The 22192-nt window shown below is 42.6% G+C and overlaps 1 protein-coding gene across 2 annotated transcripts in view; it reads right to left on the reverse strand.

Moving 5' to 3' along the window:
* SMTN (smoothelin) overlaps positions 1-22192 on the reverse strand; it is a 141038-nt gene that overhangs the window by 4506 nt on the left and 114340 nt on the right. The gene's annotated exons all lie outside the window — the stretch shown is intronic.

Here is a 22192-nt window from a genome sequence, read left to right on the forward strand (position 1 = left end):
CGCCACTGCCTCTTCACACAGCCGATTGGAGGGGATGCTAGGAGTCTGTTCCCAATAGGCCCATATTTATGACCTATCCTGAGGATAGGTCATCAATATAAAAATCCTACAAAACCCAAAGACATTGTCCGGGCTTTTTAATATTGATGCCCTCTACTCAGGATAGGTCATCAATATCAGATCAGCGGGGGTCCAAAACCCGGAACCCCCGCCGATCAGCTATACGGGGAGACGTTGCGCTCATGTGCTGCCTTCCCTTCTCTCTTCCTGCTCTGCTGTTGTATGTCTATGGGACAGCAGCAGCAGATAGGAAGACAGAAGGGAGACGGCACGTGTCGGACCCCCAGCCGATCTGATATTGATGACCTATCCTCAGAAAAGCCATTTAAAAAGGTACAGAAGCCAAATGGTGCAAAATTCTTAATAAAATTTATTTTTTAGCCCAAAATAAATGCAATAAAAAAAGGATTGAAAGGTGTCCATAGCCTTTAACATATGGGTTTGACTGACTCACAAGAATGGGTGCAACTCCGAACAAGTTCACGGCAGTATGGCGCATGCAGTGTATTTTTTTTTAGCTGCGCATTAACCACTGGTGTGTATTTTATAGCAGAATGTGCACTAGAACATTGCAGCAAATGTTCCACATGTGAACGCAGCAAACATGTCTTGCCAGCATCCGTTGGTATGACAAGATTATTATTGGTTACATAATAGATACCCACCAACATCCATGGTAGATGGTGGGTAAATATAATTCTAGTAAATTTACCAATTTGCCAAATAGGCAAGGATAGATATACACTACGAACACTATACTAAGCTAATTGTAATGGTGCCAAGTTTAATAAATCCATTTTGTAAACCAAAAACCTTTAAAAGCCTGATGGGATGCGGTCCATTTTGTGTCATGTACTGTAGTCTCTGCAGTAGATCAAGGACTCCCTGCTATTGCAATCATGAATATGTCTGCAGTACACTGCAATGTATTAAACAGTAGAGCAGACTAAGTAAATTTTATAGTGCAATAAATTGTTACTGAAAGTATGCATTATAGTCCAGTAGAGAAAACCAGATAATAAACTCTAGGCATAGATTAATAGGACATACCCCATGCCAAAAGCAGGGGTCAAAACGTCAAGTTAAAAGAAAAAATAATTATGAACCTGCGACGAGATTAGGGACAGTTTAGCAGAGTGATAATAGGGTACAATATATTCTGGACACAAAGCTTAAAGCCATGTACACCTCCAGAAGCAATTTTTGTTTAGGATTGCATTTTACTCATTTTTGGCAAAAAAACATTTTCAATTGGCCTTTATTAAAAAATATTGAGCCGTTCTGTCACAAACGGTTAACTGTTTTTCTAACTGTGTGTATTTTCACTTTGTGCTAATCTAATGATCCTCTCTAAAACTACTGAGAGGTCATAAACACTTATTTAAGCCACATCTTATCAGAAAGATAAGAACTGAGTTAAAATGAGTGTTTATAATATCAGAGAGCAGAGATAAGGAGCCTGTCAGCTACCAAACTGAAGGAAAAGAGAATATCCAGAGGATGCTACTAGAGCATCTCAGCTACGTACAGAAAAAAGTGCTCCATATTTTTAATAAAGACCAATTGAAAAAATATTTAGCTCAAAATGAGTACAATGCGATAAAAAAAAAATGGCCCCCCCAAAGGTGTACATAGCCTTTAATTCATAAAATTTGAACTGGTAACCTAAATCAAAGAAAATCTAAACATTACTATTTTCACACACCCACATATTCTGCAGTGCTGCACACAACTTTTGACCTGTGCCTGTTGCCAGGGAGGATCACAAATCAACTTCACACACACAAACTATAAAAGCAGACCATGCAAACACAGGAAATATTCAAATAATTTTCTTTTCTATGATTATATCTGAAATTTTATGGTATAAGAAGCAAAATGTCCCATCACATCTTCCCATTGTACTGTATATATGAATATGAGGCTTAGGTTGGAATTGAAATCAGAGCTGCTAAACAACTGCACCAAAGCATGCTTTCAGAACATGTAAGAATTCCTTTTAATTAATTGAGAACTTTTTTTTATTTTTTTATTAGGTTTTTGTACCAAAAAGGATAAAAATGAAAACTTAACCCCTACAAGACACTGCCTTTTTTTAGCTTATGGACCGAGCGTAATTTTGCAAATGCGGTAGCGCATTTTTTTGCCTTATAAGACACACCTAGGTTTTAGAGGAGGACAAGAAAAAAATAATTTTTCATCAGACCTCAGATCAGACCACTAATCAGACCCGCAATGTTAATCAGCCCTCAGCCCCAATCAGACCCCTAATGTTAATAAAACCCTCAATTCAGACCACAGATCAGACCCCAATGTGAATGACCCCCAATCCGACCTCAGATAGAGCCCCAATATAAATAAGATCCCCCCCATTCAGACCTCAGATGAGAACCCAATGCCTCATATCAGCCCCCCCCCCCCCCCCCATGCCTCATATCGCATAAAATAAATCTACTTCTCTCCTGCTTCGGACGCCACCGCTCCTCACCTTCAGCGCTCTCTCCTTCCTGCTGTCGGCTGTGCTATGACCCGACATGCACTGCGTGAGGTCACAGAACACCCTTCCACTGTACTTCACATTAGTGGTAAATATGGGTCGATTTGCTTTCTCTTTATAATAAAAAAAAATTGACAAATTTGCTGAAAATTTACAAATTTGAATTTGCTTGCTTTTAAGACCAATAGTGATAATTCACCGAATGATTATTAATTAACATTCACCATATGTCAACTTTATGTTAGCATCATTTTGTGAACGTCATATTTTTTTTTGTACGTTAAAGGATAACTGTCACATTTAGACCCCAATTTCAATTTTCATATATGTAGTTACTAATAACATGATATTCCAGAATCAGTTACTATTAGACTGACTAAGATTCAGCCCTTAGCAACCAGTCTGCATAAAACTGCAATTTCACTATTCAGTTAAGATGGCCGCCACTGCCCTCACCCTGAGGCTAATCCCGCCTGCCCTCACTACCCACAATGCATTGAGCTCCTCACATGCACTAGCCAGTAACAATAGCCCCCCCAAAAGTGTCAGTAACCAGAGCCCTCCCCCCTAAAGGGTTAATCTCCTGCAGAACAAAGGGGTCCTCTTACCACATGTTGCTTTCATTTATACACTGAGCAGATGGCAGATCTCCCTTCCCTGGTCTGCGCTGCTCCAACTCTGCCTTCTCCAGCTCTGCTGAGTGAGGGAGCGTCTGCCAAGCGCAGGGACAGGGAGAAGTGCACACAGCCCAGGCACTTAGCTGCTGGGGAGGACCTGGCTTTCATCATTTACTTACAGTCCCTGGCTGTCAGTAATACGAGTCTGCACGGAGCCTGCTTTTGCGTGCTCAACAGATAGACGGACCATGCCTAGCAACCCTATTTTAAGCACAGGTAAAAATAGGCAGTACAGGAAACAAAAATGTGGAATTAAGGGGTAATTGAATACACAGTGAAAAGTTGAAATAGGGCCACCAAGGTGATATTAATCACCACAATCCAATACTTTAAAATTAAAAAAATACAACAGTTATCCTTTAAGACTTAAAATTTTAGACACTTTTTTTTTTAGACCCTTTAGGTTTTCCACAGAAATTTAAGGCAAAAGAGGTGAAATTTAAAAACAAGAAACACTCAATATCAACCCGATTCTGCAGTTTACAGAAACACCCCATATGTGGTCATAAACTGCTGTATGGGCACACCACGGGGCTCAGGAGGGAAAATGCACCATATGGTTTGAGGAGGACAGATTTAGCTGTAATGGTTTTTGGGAGTCATGTCGCATTTGAAGAGACCCCAAGTTACTCCTACAGTAGAAACACCTCAAAAGTGACCTAATTTTGGAAACTACATCCCTCAAGGAGAGCGTAGCGAGTGTTTTGAGAAAACATGCTTTTCATGTTTCTTTAGCCCCAAATTTTTAATTTTCACAAGAGGTACTCCTTACAAAGGACACCACCATTTGTTAAAGAGGACCTTTCACCGATTATTACACTATGAACTAAATATACAGACATGTAGAGCGGCGCCCGGGGATCTCACTGCACTTACTATTATCCCTGGGCGCCGCTCCGTTCTCCCGTTATGCCCTCCGGTATCTTCGCTCACTAAGTTATAGTAGGCGGAGATTCCAGTCACTAAGTTATGGTAGGCGGAGTCTGCCCTTGTTCTGCTCTAGCGCTGGCCAATCGCAGCGCAGAGCTCACAGGCTGGGAGGTTATTTTCTCCCAGGCTGTGAGCTCTGCAATGCGATTGGCCAGCGCTACAGAAGAACAAGGGCAGACTCCGCCTACCATAACTTAATGAACGGAGATACCGGAGGACATAGCAGGAGAACGGAGCGGCGCCCGGGGAGAATAGTAAGTGCAGTGAGATCCCCGGGCGCTGCTCTACATGTCTGTATATTTAGTTCATAGTGTAATAATCGGCAAAAGGTCCTCTTTAAGCAAACTTTTCTGAATACAGCAACACACCATGTGGTTGTAAACTGCTGCATAGTCACACTGTGGGGCTAAAAAAGAAAGGAGTGCTATTTGGCTTTTGGAGGGAAGATTTTGCTGGAATGGTTTTCGGGCACCATTTCCCATTTGAAAAGACGCTGATGTACCCCTACAGTGGAAACCTCCAATAAGTGACCTCATTTTGGAAACACCAGTTGAGTTATTTATCAAGAGGTGGAGTGAGCATTTTGACACCACAGGCATTTTGTAGAAATTAATGAGCAGGTGACGCCCGCAATACGTTGTGTCCAGCTTGTACCATCTGAGACAGCACACCATTTAAATTGTTAGGAAGATACACCTGGGTGTGAAAATACCATAAACGTGGACGTAAATTGCTATTTGGGTATGCTGCAGGATTCAGAAAGGGAGGAACACCTTTCACTTTTGCAGCAAATACCCCCAAAAAGTGTGAGTGGGGAAGGGGGAGGGATTGCGGTACATCTTGTGTAAATACTAATGACTGTTTCCATTATAGGAGCGGTCATTAGTATGCAGGGGGTAAGGAGAGGGTGCAACTCTAGAGGCCACAAGAAGGGGTGAATGTGGTGAATGTCACTGCGGTCCGGAGCAGGAGAGGTAAGTTTGTAAGAGATAGAGATATATATATATATATATATATATATATATATATATATATATATATATATATATATTTTTTTTTTTTTATTATTATTATTATTTTTTTTTATCTCTATCTATACTGAAAAATAGAGCAGCTCTCCAAGATTGCAGTAAAAAAGGATGTATTTATTCACCCATAATTGACGTGACGTTTCATCTCCAACATGAAGCCTCTATCATAAATAAATATAAATATTTTTTTGGCGTTTGTTTGATGGAGCTTGATTGTCTGACCAGAGGTCTGATCTGAGATCTGATGGGAGTCTCATTTTCTTACTCTATATCCTAGGTGCGTGTTATAGACTGAAAAATACGGTATTTTGTTGGACTGATTTACAGGCGCCATATTTTCAAAACGGTCTCTGAGGTACCAATACAGCTGTTTTCTGAAAACCATGAAGATGTGTGAGGGCTTATTTTTTGCAGGATGGGTTTGCATCATCATTGGTACTATTTTGGGGTATATACAACTTTGACAGCATTTCAGGTTTTGGGTATTAAGATAAAGAAAAGGCAGTAATTCTGCCATTGCTTTTTGTGTTTTATTATTGTGGCGTACATTGCGTACGAAAAACTTTAAAATTGGTATCCCTGTAATCATTCTGAACAGCAGCATAAAGTTTAAGTTTGCTACTTTTATACAATTCAGGCATTTTCGAAAAGAAACTGATGCAAATGAGTTCTTAGCAAGCTCTGCCTCTAATGCCACCAGATGTAAGGCAGTCAAGGGGGAGGGCCTCAAAGGCCCATGCAAACCATGATTGTATCGCAGGGAATCCTCTCCCTAGGTAAAACTCAGATGCGGCCACCAGCATTGACTGCAGCATTTAAGAGTTTAATCCGCCGACATGAGTTTTCAGTGATGCTGACGGATACAACAGGGGCTTGGCTATAAGTAATAGCTAAGCCTCTGTTACTGACTGCGCGATTACTATGTACTTTACAAAACTGTCTGCACCCCCCATTTGCCCACAATTGGTGCATTTAGCTTCGGTCCCGATACTAGTGTCCCCACCTGCCCATTTCAATGGAATGTCAATGGCTGAGGTGATATTCCATTGAAATGGAATATCACCTCAGCCATTGACAGTGGGCTGTGGAGACTGATCACCTGACAATTCATTAGTATTAGAGGCCATAACTAATGTCATTGATTGCAGGAGATTTGGTGGGGGAACATGGGAATGGCATAGAAGGATTAAGGAGTGCAGAATATTACAAGATAAAAATCTTCAAGACCCTCAAAGTCCATCAGTAATATAGATAATAACAATACATTAGCAAGTGGCTCACATTTATCTCCTCTACATAAATGCCATCTGCTGAAGTGAGACAACCGCTTTAAAGAGGACCTTTCATCTGGCAAAACATTGTGAACTAAGTGTCATGATCTGTACAGCGGCACCCAGGGATCTCAATGCACTTACTATTATCCCTGGGCGCCGCTCCGTTCTCCCGTTATGCCCTCCAGTATGTTTGGTCACTTGGGCATAGTAGGAGACTGCCCTTGTTCTCCTGGGCGTCTCCTTCTCCTAGGCTGTAGCGCTGGCCAATCGCAGTGCAGAGCTCACAGCCTGGGAGAAGAAAACCTCCCAGGCTGTGAGCTCTGCGCTGCGATTGGCCAGCGCTACAGCATAGGACAGTGTTGGCGAACCTATGGCACGGGTGCCAGAGGTGGCACTCAGAGCCCTCTTTGTGGGCACCCCCACCCTGGAAAAAATCTATGGTGTACCAATATTCCTTAGACTTTTCCTGCCATTCATCAGCGCAGGGCGCACTATGAACAGCACAGGCAGCGCACTTAATGTAGGCAGGATATTATAGCTGAGTGATAAAGTACATGGAAGATATACTATATTGGACTGTAGTATTTAGGTTAACTTGCTATGTTGGCACTTTGTGATAAATAAGTGGGTTTTGGGTTGTAGTTTGGGCACTCAGTCTCTAATAGGTTTGCCATCACTGGCCTAGGAGAAGGAGACGCCCAGGAGAACAAGGGCAGTCTCCTCCTACTATAACCAAGTCCCCTAAGTCTCCTCCTACTATAACAGTGACCAAACATAACGGAGGACATAGCGGGAGAACGAAGCAGCGCCCAGGGAGAATAGTAAGTGCAGTGAGATCCCTGGGCGCCGCTGTACAGATCATGACACTTAGTTTACAATGTTTTGCCAGATGAAAGGTCCTCTTTAAAGAGGACCTTTCACCGATTCTTACCCTATGAACTAACTATACAGACATGTGGAGCGGCACCCGGGGATCTCACTGCACTTACTATTATCCCTGGGCGCCGCTCCGTTCTGCCGCTATGCCCTCCGGTATCTCCGCTCACTAAGTTATAGTAGGCGGAGATTCCAGTCCCTAAGTTATGGTAGGCGGAGTCTGCTCTAGCGCTGGCCAATCGCAGCGCAGAGCTCACAGCCTGGGAGGTTATTTTCTCCCAAGCTGTGAGATCTGCAATGCGATTGGCCAGCGCTAGAGCAGACTCCGCCTACCATAACTTAGAGAACGGAGATACCGGAGGGCATAGCAGGAGAACGGAGCGGCGCCCGGGGATAATAGTAAGTGCAGTGAGATCCCCGGGCGCCGCTCCACATGTCTGTATAGTTAGTTCATAGGGTAAGAATCGGTGAAAGGTCCTCTTTAAGCTTAATTAGGCACTTTTAGTCATTTAATTGGCAGAAAGCTGAATTTGCACATGCATGTAAAGTCCTGATAAAGGAGGATACAGTGCTGGGTGTAAAACACCCACAATACATATGATACAAAACATGGTGGCACATATGCCCAGTGGCAGAGTCCCATAGTATTAACCTGATCTTTGCTGAGGTACATACACAAGTTCAGTGACTCATAATTTCCATCATTTGGTTTGTGTATTTCCAGAGAGCTTCCCCTCTCTTCACACCATATAAGTGCATGCCCAGTCTTCAAGATGTTGATGTGTGAAAGCTGCCTGATGGATTCTGAAGTAATAGATTGAGGCCCGCAGAATGCCAGGACGGTGAAGGTGGTTTTCGCCACTATTTAACACATCACTTTAAATTTGCTCATACAACTAAACAGAATAAACTAACTAAAAAGAACTAAAATAATAAGCTATACCATAAAAAACCAACACAGAAGAGTTTATCGTTTCTGCATTTTGTACCAAACTATAGAATTTATATTTTCCTCTATCGGGGGTACTGCTTCTTAGTGAAGATACACAGGGGTGTATGGAGACTCATTTTAATGCAATGGGAAAAACTATGCAAATTAAAGGGGTATTCCCACCTCAGACATTGATGGCATGTAACTAGGATATGTCAATGTCAGATAAGGGTAGTGTTCAGAGGTGGTACCCGCACCTATCTCCAGAACCGAACCCCCAAAGTGAAGAGAGCAGACGTGTTTGGTCGCCCTCTGTTGGGGAGTTCCGAAAATAGCTGGCCCAGCTATATTTGGGACCCCCCCCCAGCAGTGAATGGACTGGACAAAGGATTTATCGGTAAATATTAAGTGAGAAAACTGCACATCTGTAACTGAAAGGTGCAGCTCACAATAAAGGGACACTGTAGATTTCAGTCAGCCACATAAGAAATCTCCCTCCTACACAGATGTCAGCTCCTATACAGCAAGGACCCGTCACCAGGGGAATAGCTAGAATGAATGGGCCCCAGAGCAAATTTTCTACATCCCCCCCTCCCCTCTGATATTTATGACCTCTTGACCTATCCTGTGGACAGGTCATCAATAGTAAAAGATTTTTTTTCTGTCAGTATCAGGCTACGTTCACACTTGTCTGCACAGACGGATCCGCTCCTATAATGCAAACGATGGTATCCGTTCAGAACGGATCCGTCTGCATTATATTTCAGAAAAAAATATAAGTGTGAAAGTTAGTCAGACGGATCCGTCCAGACTTTGCATTGAAAGTCAATGGGGGACGGATCCGTTTGAAAATTGCACCATATTGTGTCAACTTCAAATGGATCCGTCCCCATTGACTTACATTGTAAGTCTGGGCGGATCCGTTTGGCTCCGCACGGCCAGGCAGACACCGGAACGGAGGCCAAGCAGAGCCAGACTGAGGCATTCTGAGCGGATCCGCATCCACTCAGAATCCATTCGGGGCCGCTTGTGAGCTCCGTTTGAAGGCTTTGAACCCCGAACGCAAGTGTGAAAGTAGCCTCAGTGTCCTAAATATCTGCATAGGAGTAGTAGTGCTCAAAAATATATATATATATACACACACACACACATATACACATACATACATACACACACACACACTACTACCAATAATCAGATATCTTCTATATACACAATAAGCAGATGTTCACATAGATACATACTAAACACACATTTAAAAAAAATTAAAAAAAACTCTACCGTCTTTTTCGCCCTATAAAGGCACACCTATGTTTTAGAGAAGGACAAAAAGAAAAAAATATTATTCATTACACCTCAGGTCAGAGCACCAGTCAGACCTCAGCTGACAGCCCCAATCAGACCCCCAATGTTAATAAGACCTCAGATCAGACCCCAATCATACATCAGCTCAGACCCCAATGTAAATGACCTCCAATCAGACCTTAGATAAGAGCCCCATGCCTCTCATCACCCCCATATCAGCTATTATGCCCCTCATCAGCCATTATGCCTCTCATCACCCCATATCAGCCCTTAACCCCTTAGTGACCACCCATACGTGTTTTTATGGCGGTCACTAAGGGGCCTTAGGCTGGGCCGCCGCATTTTTACGGCGGCCCAGTCTAAGCGCTGCACGGCTCCCCCGTGCAGCGGGGAGCGCGGACCTGGCTCTCACATTAGAGCAGGGTCCCTGCTCTAAAAGCCCGGACTGGCAGGAGTGCTGATGTGTTGGGAAGCTTACCTTGCTTCCGATCAGGGCCCCGAGCCTGTCTTCCGTTACCTCCAGCAGGCTGTGACTCTCTGGCGCAGCCTGCTGGTCAATGTTTGAATAGCATTGCTATTGAAATGCAATGCATTATAGAGATAATGCATTACATTTTAAAAGCAATCAAAATACTGTATATTATAGTCCCCTTGTGGGACTATTAAGTAGTAAAAAAAAACAAAAAAAAAAAAACACATAAAATAAAAAAATATGCTTTTTTTTCCATTGAAAATACGCTTTTCAATGAAAAAAATTGGAAAAAGAAAATATCCCCCATATGTTTGGTATTGCCGCGTCCGTACCGACTGGGACTACATAAATATTACATAAATTATCCCCTATGGTGAACGCCGTAAAAAAAAAAAGGACAGAATTTCAAATTTATTCTTAGTTTCCACCGAAAAAAACGTAATAACAAGCGATCAAAAAGCCGCATTTACTCCAAAATTATACCAATGAAAAATACAAGTCGTCTTTCAAAAATCAAGCCCTCACACAATTCCATATAAAAAAAAAAAAAAAAAGTTATGGGTCTTGTGAAGTGGCAATGTAAAATCATTTTTTTGGTAATAAAAGGGGTTTTATTGCAAAAAAAAAGTAGTAAAATGTAAACAAAATTATAAGTATTTAGTATCACTGTAATCGTACTGACCCAGAGAATAAAGATATTATGTTATTTGTACCGAAAAATGAACGCCATAAAATTTATAATGTAAAAACGCAGTGGCAGTATTGCTATTTTTCCCCATCTCCCTCCCAGAAAGAGTTAATAAAAGTTAATCAGAAAGTTATGTGTACCCCAAAATGGCGCCATTAAAAACTACAACTTGTCCCGTAAAAAACAAGCCCTCATAAAGCTATATAGACGAAAAAATACAAAAGTTATAGCTCTTGGAACGAGACCATGAAAAAAGGAAGAAAAACGCTTGGTCATAAAGGCCCAAACAGGCTTGGTCACTAAGGGGTTAAGCCTCTCATCAGCCCCCATTATCAGCTATTATGCCCCTCATCACCCCCATTGCCATCCCATCAGCCCCAAGATTTATAAAATAAACCACTTACCTCTCCTGCTCCTGGACGCCGCCCGCGCTCTTCTTCCTCCTGCTGTCGGCTGTGCTGTGAACTGGCGCTAACAGCGTGAGGTCACAGAGCACACGCACGCTGTGCGCAGCCACTGCACAGCAGACAGCCGAGGACCAGGAAGCAGTGAGTACAGAGCTTTCACCGCTTCCTGGTCCTCCGGTACTAATGAGCGCTTCCATAATGGAAGCGCTCATTAGTATTCGCCCTATAAGATGCAGGGGCATTTTTCCCCCACTTGAAGAAAAAAATGCATCTTATGGTGGGAAAAAATACTAAATATATAATATATATAATATATATATATATATATATATATATATATATATATATATACACACACACATACACACACACACACACACACACACACACACATATATACATACATATATACATATACACACACACACACACACAATACTAACAGAAGTGTATGTGCGTGTCGTTAAAAGATATAGTCAGTATCCACTATAACAGTGACATCTACACACACACAATATATATATATATATATATATATATATATATATATATATATATATATACAGTACAGACCAAAAGTTTGGACACACCTTCTCAAAGAGTTTTCTTTATTTTCATGACTATGAAAATTGTAGATTCACACTGAAGGCATCAAAACTATGAATTAACACATGTGGAATTATATACATAACAAATAAGTGTGAAACAACAGAAAATGTCATATTCTAGGTTCTTCAAAGTAGCCACCTTTTGCTTTGATTACTGCTTTGCACACTCTTGGCATTCTCTAGATGAGCTTCAAGAGGTAGTCCCCTGAAATGGTTTTCACTTCACAGGTGTGCCCTGTCAGGTTTAATAAGTGGGATTTCTTGCCTTATAAATGGGGTTGGGACCATCAGCTGCGTTGAGGAGAAGTCAGGTGGATACACAGCTGATAGTCCTACTGAATAGACTGTTAGAATTTGTATTATGGCAAGAAAAAAAGCAGCCAAGTAAAGAAAAACGAGTGGCCATCATTACTTTAAGAAATGAAGGTCAGTCAGTCGAAAAATTGGGAAAACTTTGAAAGTAAGGGCTATTTGACCATGAAGGAGAGTGATGGGGTGCTGCGCCAGATGACCTGGCCTCCAGTCACCGGACCTGAACCCAATCGAGATGGTTTGGTGTGAGCTGGACCGCAGAGTGAAGGCAAAAGGGCCAACAAGTGCTAAGCATCTCTGGGAACTCCTTCAAGACTGTTGGAAGACCATTTCAGGGGACTACCTCTTGAAGCTCATCAAGAGAATGCCAAGAGTGTGCAAAGCAGTAATCAAAGCAAAAGGTGGCTACTTTGAAGAACCTAGAATATGACATATTTTCAGTTGTTTCACACTTATTTGTTATGTATATAATTCCACATATGTTAATTCATAGTTTTGATGCCTTCATAGTCATGAAAATAAAGAAAACTCTTTGAATGAGAAGGTGTGTCCAAACTTTTGGTCTGTACTGTATATATATATATATATATATATATATATATATATATATATATATATTTGAGAAAGGCTCATATGTGAGCTGAAACGTCGCTTGTGCCACCTATGGGTGAATAAAACCTTTTTTCACTGAAGATTCAACTGGAGTGCAGTCCTATTTCTTTATTCCGTATTAGTGGGTAAGCACCAGTTACCATACTCGGGCAGTGCATCCTCTCTACCTAGTTTTTTTGGCTTGGTGGTGCTGCTGGTAATTTTTTTTCTATAATACTGGTATCTACACCTTTTCTGGTACATTTCGGGACTGGCCAGGCCCCCTTCAAATAGTCACAAAGGGGGACCGGGCTGAATTGTACTAGAAGACACCCCTCCTGGGCCCCTTCTCAACTTGGACCCCGAAGCAGCTGCTTTCCCGGTAGTTACGCCACTGCCGGTCACCTAACATGTCTGTTCTACCAACTATTTGCATTCCTCATGTAATGACAATTCTGGAGCATCTTTTCTTATCACTATGTCATGCTGTCCCTTTATTATTCCTCCTCGAAGTTCTGAATGAATCACTAGTGTTTTTCACTGAAGGTTCACATGGGTGTTGCCAGTTGGGGTTGTGTCAGTTTGACACATTCCAATCAATGCTGCCAGTGTTAGACTGTGCAGGAACACACCGTCAACTGGACACACTCAATTGGACCCTCCTTGCACACTTCTGGCAATTCATTCATAACGTCTAGAAGTAATAAGAAAGGAATGGCATGACAGAGTCATAAAAATAGATGACCCAGAACGGTCAATTGAAGCTCAATTTATTAGTGCTATTCTAAAAGGGAGGTCAATGTATAATGTAATGACTAGAATTTTTTTTTTTTTTAAAGAGGACCTGTCACCACTCCTGACATGCCTGTTTTAGGCTACTTTCACACTTGCGTTTTTGGCGGATATGTCATGGATCTGCAAAAACGGATCCACTACAATACAACAGCATGCATCCGTCATGAACGGATCCTTTAGTATTTTCTCGAACACAGCCAAGACGGATCAGTCATGAACTCCATTGAAAGTCAATAAGAGACGGATCAATTTTCTATTGTGCCAGATTGTGTCAGCGTTTTGCTATCGGCTTGACGAAACTGAGCCAAACGGATCTGTCCTGGCACACAATGTAAGTCAATGGGGACAGATCTGTTTGGCTTAGTTTCGTCAAGCCGATAGCAAAACACTGCAGGCAGCGTTTTGGTGTCCACTTCCAGAGCAGAATTGAGACTGATCGGAGGCAAACTGATGCATTCTGAGTGGATCCTTTTCCATTCAGAATGCATTGGGGCAAAACTGATCTGTTTTGGACCACTTGTGAGAGTCCTGAACAGATCTCACAAACGGAAAGCCAAAACGCTAGCATGCATCCCCCATGTAATAACAATTCTGGAGCATCTGTTCTTATGTCTCTATGTTGTGCCGTCCCTTTATTATTTCTACTAGAAGTTATGAATGAATTGCTAGCAGTCTGCAGTAAGGGTACAGAGGGGAGGTAACCATTTGGGGTGTGTCCCTGCACAGTCTGAAAATGGCAGCACTGATTGGATAGAGCAAGTCTCTGCAGGTACACACCCCCAAAAGGAGGCTAGCAATTTTATGATGTCCTTTTATCTTAGGGCTGTCTTAGACTTGTAGATAGTCAACCATATTATCGCTAAACTCTCTTTAGCAATGATCAGCCTGTGTAAAAAAGTGCCACCAATTACCCAATGAACAAACAAATGATTGTTCATCGGGCAATCACTTTTTTAATGCATGCCAAGAAAAAAAAATTCTCATCACATTCTGCAGCCAACATATAATGATTCTGTATGGGGACCAGCGACAACATTAGCAATCAATCCTCCCCATGTAATATCAGTGGTCTTCTTCACTGACTAGCAGGCGATTGTCGGGAGGGAACGCTTCCTTCCTGACAAACGAAATGCTGATCTGCAGGTCTAATCCAGCCCTTAGTGATTAAGGGTACTTTCACACTAGCATTGAAGAATCCGGCAGGCAGTTCGGTTGCCGGAACGGTCTGCCGAATCCAGAAATCAGTGTACAAACGGATATCTTTTTTTCCCGGATCCGTTAAACTTATACATTGAAATACTGGATCCGTCTTTTCGGTATCATCCAGAATAACGGATCCGGTATTTAATCTTTTCAAAGCTAGTAAGAACCGCGCATGCGCAGACCAGATCCGTCAATGCGGCAATTTACTGAACACTTGGTACCGGATCTGGCCTTAATACATTTCAATGGAAATTAATGCCGGATCTGGCAAGTGCGGTAGTGGTCTGGGATTTTGTCCGGAAAAAATACAGCAGCATGCTGCGGTATTTTGTCCGGTCAAATACCGTACAAGGGATGGAACAGAAGACATCCTGAACGGATTGCTTTCCTTTCAGAATGCATGGGGACAAAACTGATGCGTTTTTTTCCGGCATTGAGACCCTTTACCGAATTTCAATACTGAAAAAGAATAACGCTAGTGTGAAAGTAGCCTAAGGATAAGGGGCTTATGGTAGTTGGAGAGTTTAAGATCTTGATGACAGGTTCCCTTTAATTTGACAACGGCAGTCATTACATATACACGAATAGACCTCTGCAAAAGCAGAGGCTGCAAGGAAATAAGGAAAACTTGCAAAGCATGACCTTACTATTGTCTGACTGTTACCATGGCAATAATGAAAGGAGAACAGCAAGATATATGGATACAACATTATGACAGCTCATATTTCCTATGAACACTATGCAACAAAAAGCTAAGGTGAAATCAGTCATCATATGATAAGTCCTCCGCGCAGGACTACAGACTAGATTACATGTCTTACAGTCATAGGCATGACCACGGGAGAACTCAAGGTGTGCTCTAGAAGAAAGCACTGCATCATAAATGGCTTTAAATGGCATCAGACGTGTTAAACAGAAACGGTAACGGGGGAGTCAATGTCTATTGACAACTTAAAGGGGTTGTCTAGTTTAGGTAACCTATTTCCATAGCCCATCGCTATGTAGACTCTGCCTTATTTCAGAATTCCCCATTACAAAGTACTTTTCACTCTTAAGAAACCGTGGTGCTTTAAAGGGGTTTTCCGAGACTTTGTAACTGATGACTTATCCTCTGGATAGGGGTCTGACACCTGGGAGCCCTGTCGTTTAGCTGTTTGAGAAGGCACTGGTGCTCTTGTAAGCTCACCAAACACAGCGTACAGCGGCTGTGCTTGGTATCACAGCTCATCACCAAAATATTGCATTTTAAATGTCATTTTTTTGACCGATTGAATATAAGGAACCATTGAGGGAGATGCTGATGTCCATGGAATTCTTTTGAGTTTACGGAGTGCTGAATGTGGATCCATCGGTGGGATGGTCTGATGTATTCCTGCTGGGAAATCATAAGGGACACTAAGAATTGCGTCAGCTATTGTTGCCTTCTCACCAAGCTGCTTGCCTATTGTCCTGTAGCCCCTCCTAGCCTTGTGCAGGTCTACAATTTTGTCTCTGGTGTGCTTAGACAACTGTTTGGTCTTGGCTATGGTGGAGAGGTTGGAGTGTGATTGATTGAGTAGACAGGTGTCTTTTATACAGGTAACGAGTTCAAACAGATGCAATTAATACAGGTAAAGAGTGCAGAGTAGGAGGGCTTCTTAAAGAAAAACTAAGGGTCCATTTACACGTCAGTGTGTGTTTTGTAGATCCACAAAACACGGACATCGGCGATGTGCGTTCCGCCTTTTGCGGACCGCACATCGCCGGCACTTAATAGAAAATGCCTATTCTTGTCCGCAATTGCGGACAAGAATAGGACATGTTCTATTTTTTTCGGGATCGGAATTGCGGACCCGGAAGTGTGCGGATCCACAATTCCTGATCCGGGCAGCACATCATGCTGCCCCATAGAAATGAATGGGTCCGCAATTCCGTTCCGCAAAATGCGAAACGAAATTGCGGACATGTGACTGGACCCTAACAGGTCTGTGAGCCAGAATTCTTGCAGGTTGGTAGATGATCAAATACTTATAATAAATTATTTAAAAATCAAACAATGTGATTTTCAGGTTTTTTTTTAGATTCTGTCTTACAGTTGAAGTGCACCTACGATAAAAATTACAGACCTCCATACTTTGTAGGTGGGAAAACTTGCAAAATCGCCAGTGATTCAAACACTTATTTTCACCACTGTATTTGGCACAGTATTAAATGATTTGGAGAAGTCAAGATATAGGACATCTATTGACTCAACCAGGTCAAGTCTAGAACTTACCTCCTCATCAAAGAAATTGATTAAAGGGAGTCTGTCATCAGCATTTCACGTTTGTAACCCTTCCCATAGCTTTCAAGCATGCTTACAGTTCATAAAAACGTTACCTTTAGCATCAATCCTATAAAAACATCAAAAAACATCTTTGTAGCATATGCAAATGAGTGCTCGCAAGTGCCCAGGGGCGGCGTTACGCTCGTAGGTGCCCTGCTAGCTCAGCCTTTTCTTCGCTTCCCCCCGCCCCTCCTTTCCCTCTGACCGCCTATCTACTAACTTGTTGTTTCGCCGAGATCCCACGCCTGCGCAGTCAGTCCGTCGGCCGGCGCATGCGCACTGCGATGACCATTCCTTGTACGGCATCCTTGTACGGCATCACAGTAATTAATGCGCATGCGCCGGCTTCATGCTGCGCCGGCCAACGGACTGAGTGCGCAGGCGCGGGATCTCGGTAAAACAACAAGTTAGTAGATAGGCGGGCGGAGGGAAGGAATTGGCGGGGATGAAGCGAAGAAAAGGCTGAGCTAGCTGGGCACCTACGAGGGTAACGCCGCCCCTGGTCACTTGCGAGCCCTCATTTGCATATGCTACAAAGATGTTTTTTGATGCTAAAGGTAACGTTTTTATTAACTGTAAACATGCTTGAAAGCTATGGGAAGGGTTACAAACATGAAATGCTGATGACAGACTCCCTCTAAATTAGTTTAACATGACCGATCCCTCATGAAGCCATGCTGATCGTGTTATTCACTTATTTTCATTGAGGTACTCCAGAATAGCATCTCTTAGAAAACCTTCAAACAGTTTACCCACAATAGATGTTAAACTTGCTGGCCTATAGCTTCCAGGCTCTGCTTTTGACCCCTTTTTGAATTGGCACCACATTTGGTAAGTGCCAATCCTGTGGAACGCTCCCTGTGAATATAGAGTCCTCAAATATCCGAAATAAAACGTCTGTCTATTACATGATATAATTCTCAGGGGTGTAGGCCATCCGATCCCAGCAATTGACGCTGCTGCACTTCTTCCTGAGTGAGACAGGGCACTTTTAATGGGGAGTTCACTTTTACATTCTGCATTTTATCTGACAATTTTTCTCAGCGAATATAGTGGTACATAGTTCTCTACAACTTCTTCCTCATCACTCTGTAAAGGGCCAACATTTTCAGGTTTAAACTTTACCATTTATATACAGTAATTGGAGAACATTTTAGGGTTAGTTTTATTATCTTTGTCACTTAATCTCCAGCTTGGCTGCTTTTATTTGTCTTTTACATATAAAAAAAAAAAATTCTCATATTTTTTCAAGGCTTCTTTGGTACCTTCCTGTTTTAGTGATTTAAATGCTTTCTTTTTGTCATTTATTGGTTGCGTTACATTTCTATTTATCCACATTGTTTTTTGTTCTTGTTCCTTACACTTTTATTCCTATAAGGTATGACCGGCTCATAATTAGAGCTTTTAAAAATATCCCATTTTGTGTATGCATTTTTATTTTTCAGAACGTTGTCCCAGTTAGTGAGGTTTATGGCCTCTTAGCTGGTCAAATTTAGCTTTTTCGAATTTTGGTATTTTTATGCCTCCCATTTCCCATGTGTCCCCCAACCAGCACGTCTGTTGTTCTGTCAGGTCTATTGGTTAATACGCAGTCCAGTATGGCTGTCCCTCTAGTAGGATTTTAAACCAGTTGGGAAAAGTAATTGTCTTTGGTTATTGCCAAAAACCTGTTTTCTTTACAAGATCTACAGGTTCTAGTTTCCCAGTCTATACTCGGCCAACTCCTTTTGTAGCGGCCATGGGGCATTGGTTATAGCCTGTAAAAATAAGCAGCCCTATCTAGCTGAGCTAGAAGAATATAATGTATTATAGTATTCAGTTAGAGTTTTTGCTCATTTTGTCGGTCAATTGGCTGCTACATTACACTGGTCAATTATCGGGAAGTATTCATAGAATGCCAATCCCTGATCAGTGTAATAGGGCGATAGATTCTTTGACTGATGAAGACTCACTTCAAAAGCAAGAATAGGTGCCATCTCATTCACATCATTAGACAGGTTAGGGAGAAATATTTTACTATAATACGTTCTAATCGTCATGAACACATGAAAGTGGTGTGTGTGTGTGTGTGTGTGTGTGGGATGTACAAAGACACAATGTAACTCTATAGTAGTCACCGTGTGTGCTTCCTTTTTACAGCACACCATAACCAAATCTTAAAGCGTACCTAAGATTCAAAAAAAGTTTGAATAATGGATGTGTAACAGGGAGCCGGAGATGCGCTTCCTCCTTGCAGCACCGTCAGCACCCCGCTGACAGAGGGAGGAGGAGCTGGCTCCGGACGTGGCCGGCGTCCTCGTCTCCCTGGCAACAAGAGAGGGGGGAGGACCAGGCAGCACGCGCTTCCTCAGCGTGGCCGGTGTCCTCCTTACCTTAAGCAACAAGCAGGAATGAGTGCCGACGGTGATGAGCCGGCGCTCAGAGTAGTGGCTGGGGCTGAAGCAGGGTCATGCGACGCTGGCCACGTCACATGATCAGTCTGGCCTATTTAAAAGGCAACTTGCTGGCCACAAGTTGCCTGTGATTGGTCTTTATACTCACTAGCGTATTTCCTGCATGTGTGTTTGTGGAACTCAACCTCGGCTTGTGGTTGACTCCTGATATCGTGTTATCCCTCTGTACCGACAAGTTTGTATTTTGACCTCGATTCTGTATTTTCCCTGTGTACTGATGTGACCTCGGCTTCCATTTTGTCCCGTTTTTGTCTTCGGTGTGTTATTGCTTGTTTGGTTTCTACCCAGCCTGCAAGTTTACGATTCTGTCTTTGTCTTTCTCCACTTTGTTCCCTCCCTGTAAGCCCCTGCATGTACATAAGCTAGGGACTGCCGTCCAGTTGTGCACCGTTGGTTAGGACTAGTGTTGAGCGAACTTCTGTTTTAAGTTCGGCGTCTAAAGTTCGGCTTCCGGTTAGCGGAGAATCCCGAATTCCGTTGTGGTCCGTGGTAGCGGAATCAATAATGGCCGATTATTGATTCCGCTACCACGGACCACAATGGAATTCGGAATCCATATCGGGATTCTTCGCTAACTGGAAGCCGAACTTTAGACGCCGAACTTAAAACAGAAGTTCGCTCAACACTAGTTAGGACGGATCGTGCAAGTAGGTAGAGATAGCGGGGTGGGCGTAGCTCAGGGCTGCACGTATGCCTACCACTTGTGAAAGGATGTTCTTCTTTGTACAATTATAACTGAAAAAAAAAGGGCTTTTTTGGTGATTCTCTTCCAGCCATTTTATTCCCTGTCTTAGCTGGACAGTTAGATGCATTTCATTTAGAAGCAGGGGGTGTATGCCTTCTGTGAAATCTGCAAGCGTTATACTACTGTGACATCCTTTCCCTTACTTCTCACTATGTTTGTTTTCAGTTCCTGAGCTCACATGAACAGATCAGGAGGGATAAATCGCACAACAGGCTCCTGTGATGTTCAGAAGCTGTGTAGGAGATTTGGACTGCAAATTACCTGGAAGCGAGACCCCATGACTTTACATCTTTTTTCAGGTGAATGCAGGTATATTTTTTACATAAAGCGATTTAGAAATTTGCTATGCACACCATTCTCTATTAAATGAAATTAATAAATCGTTCTTTAAAAATTTTAAATTAAAAAAAATAGTTGAAAGTACAGAGAGTCCTTAAGACAAATACCCCATAAATTTATATCAGAATCTTTCATTAAAAAAAAAACCTCAGTTTTCTGTGTGTGTACAGTAGGGCCTCAACACAAGGGAACCTCTGTCATCAGGTTTGTGTTGCCTTATCTGAGGGCACCATAACAAAGATATTACAATTCAAACTCAGTCACTTTTTTGTGCAATCATTTTCTGTGAGGCTTAGGCCTCATGCACACGACCGTTGTTTTGGTCCGCATCCGAGCCACAGTTTTTGCTGCTCTGATGCGGACCCATTCACTTCAATGGGGCCGCAAAAGATGCAGACAGCACTTAGTGTGCGGTCCACATGCGTTGCTCCATTCCGTGGCCCCGCCCAAAAAAATATAACATGTCCTATTCTTGTCCACGCTTTGCGGACAAGAATAGGCAGTTATAGAAGGCTGTCCGTGCCGTTCCGCAAACGGACGCCACCCGTGTTTTGCGGATCCGCAATTTGCAGACCGCAAAACACACCACGGTCGTGTGCATGTAGCCTTAGGGGCAAACAGAGGTCATGAATATGAGGGCACCTGAGCGTGTGATTAAACTCAACAGATTCCATCGCTTCGGTCCCACTGAAGTTATTCACTAGTGAATTTATGAAAAGTGCTAAAAAAGTAATTAACCCTGCATTTAAATTAGGGTATCTGTCACCAGGTTTATCCTGCCAGAAACAAGGATAGAAACTGGTCACAGATTCCCTGTAAACGTAGACACAAATATCACAAGAATATTGGCTGAACCCGCATAAGGCTACTTTCACATTAGCGGCAGCCTTCTCCGGCAGGTGAACAGCCTGCGGGATTCATGCTGCCGCTAATGCAAGCGTGCCGCCGGAAGTCCGCTCCGGCCCCATTCACTATAAGGTCCGGCCGCAGCACGGAAAACATGCTGAGAGGCGGCCAGAACAAAACCATGACATGTCGGCACCGATCCAGCAGGCTGTTCACCCACCGGAACAGCCTGCCAGAGAATGCTACCGCTAATTTGAAAGTAGCCTTACTGGAAGACCATCTAATCTCCAGACTCTGCCCCAATGTTAGGGAAAAGAAGAGTCGGGCAGTTGAATTTCAACATGCCTGATCCTTTGTTCTCCAGATATACAAGCTACTGCCAGAGGGGAGAACACAAAAAAGCTTGGCTGATCGTGTGGTGGGTTGTTGGGAGGACTAGCTGTTAGCTTAGAACTATGTAATGGACAACGAATATAGCAAGCTAAAGCATTTCCTGGTTTTAAAAGGCCAACATATCTGTAAAAAACGAGAGCAGGAACACAACACCAAAATATAGGAGGTGCTACATAAATCTAGTGATATATCCATAAATTCATAGGCTCACATAGAAATCATTTCATAACCTCATTCTCTGTAAGCGCAGCTCACTTCTACTGGAATATGACAGACGGTTACTGTTTAATGCAAACAAGAACAGTTTCTCTGGAAACCCTCATAATCAAATCTGAGATAATCCACAAGCCCTGATGAAGTGTGAAACCAAGTACCGCAGCTGTATTCCTTATGAGGCATCTTTTGACAAGCTGGGAACTTTACAGCTTTCATCCGTTCGCTGGCACTGCAGAAT

This window comes from Bufo bufo, chromosome 2 (assembly GCF_905171765.1).
Source record: "Bufo bufo chromosome 2, aBufBuf1.1, whole genome shotgun sequence".
NCBI classification, from domain to species: domain Eukaryota; kingdom Metazoa; phylum Chordata; class Amphibia; order Anura; family Bufonidae; genus Bufo; species Bufo bufo.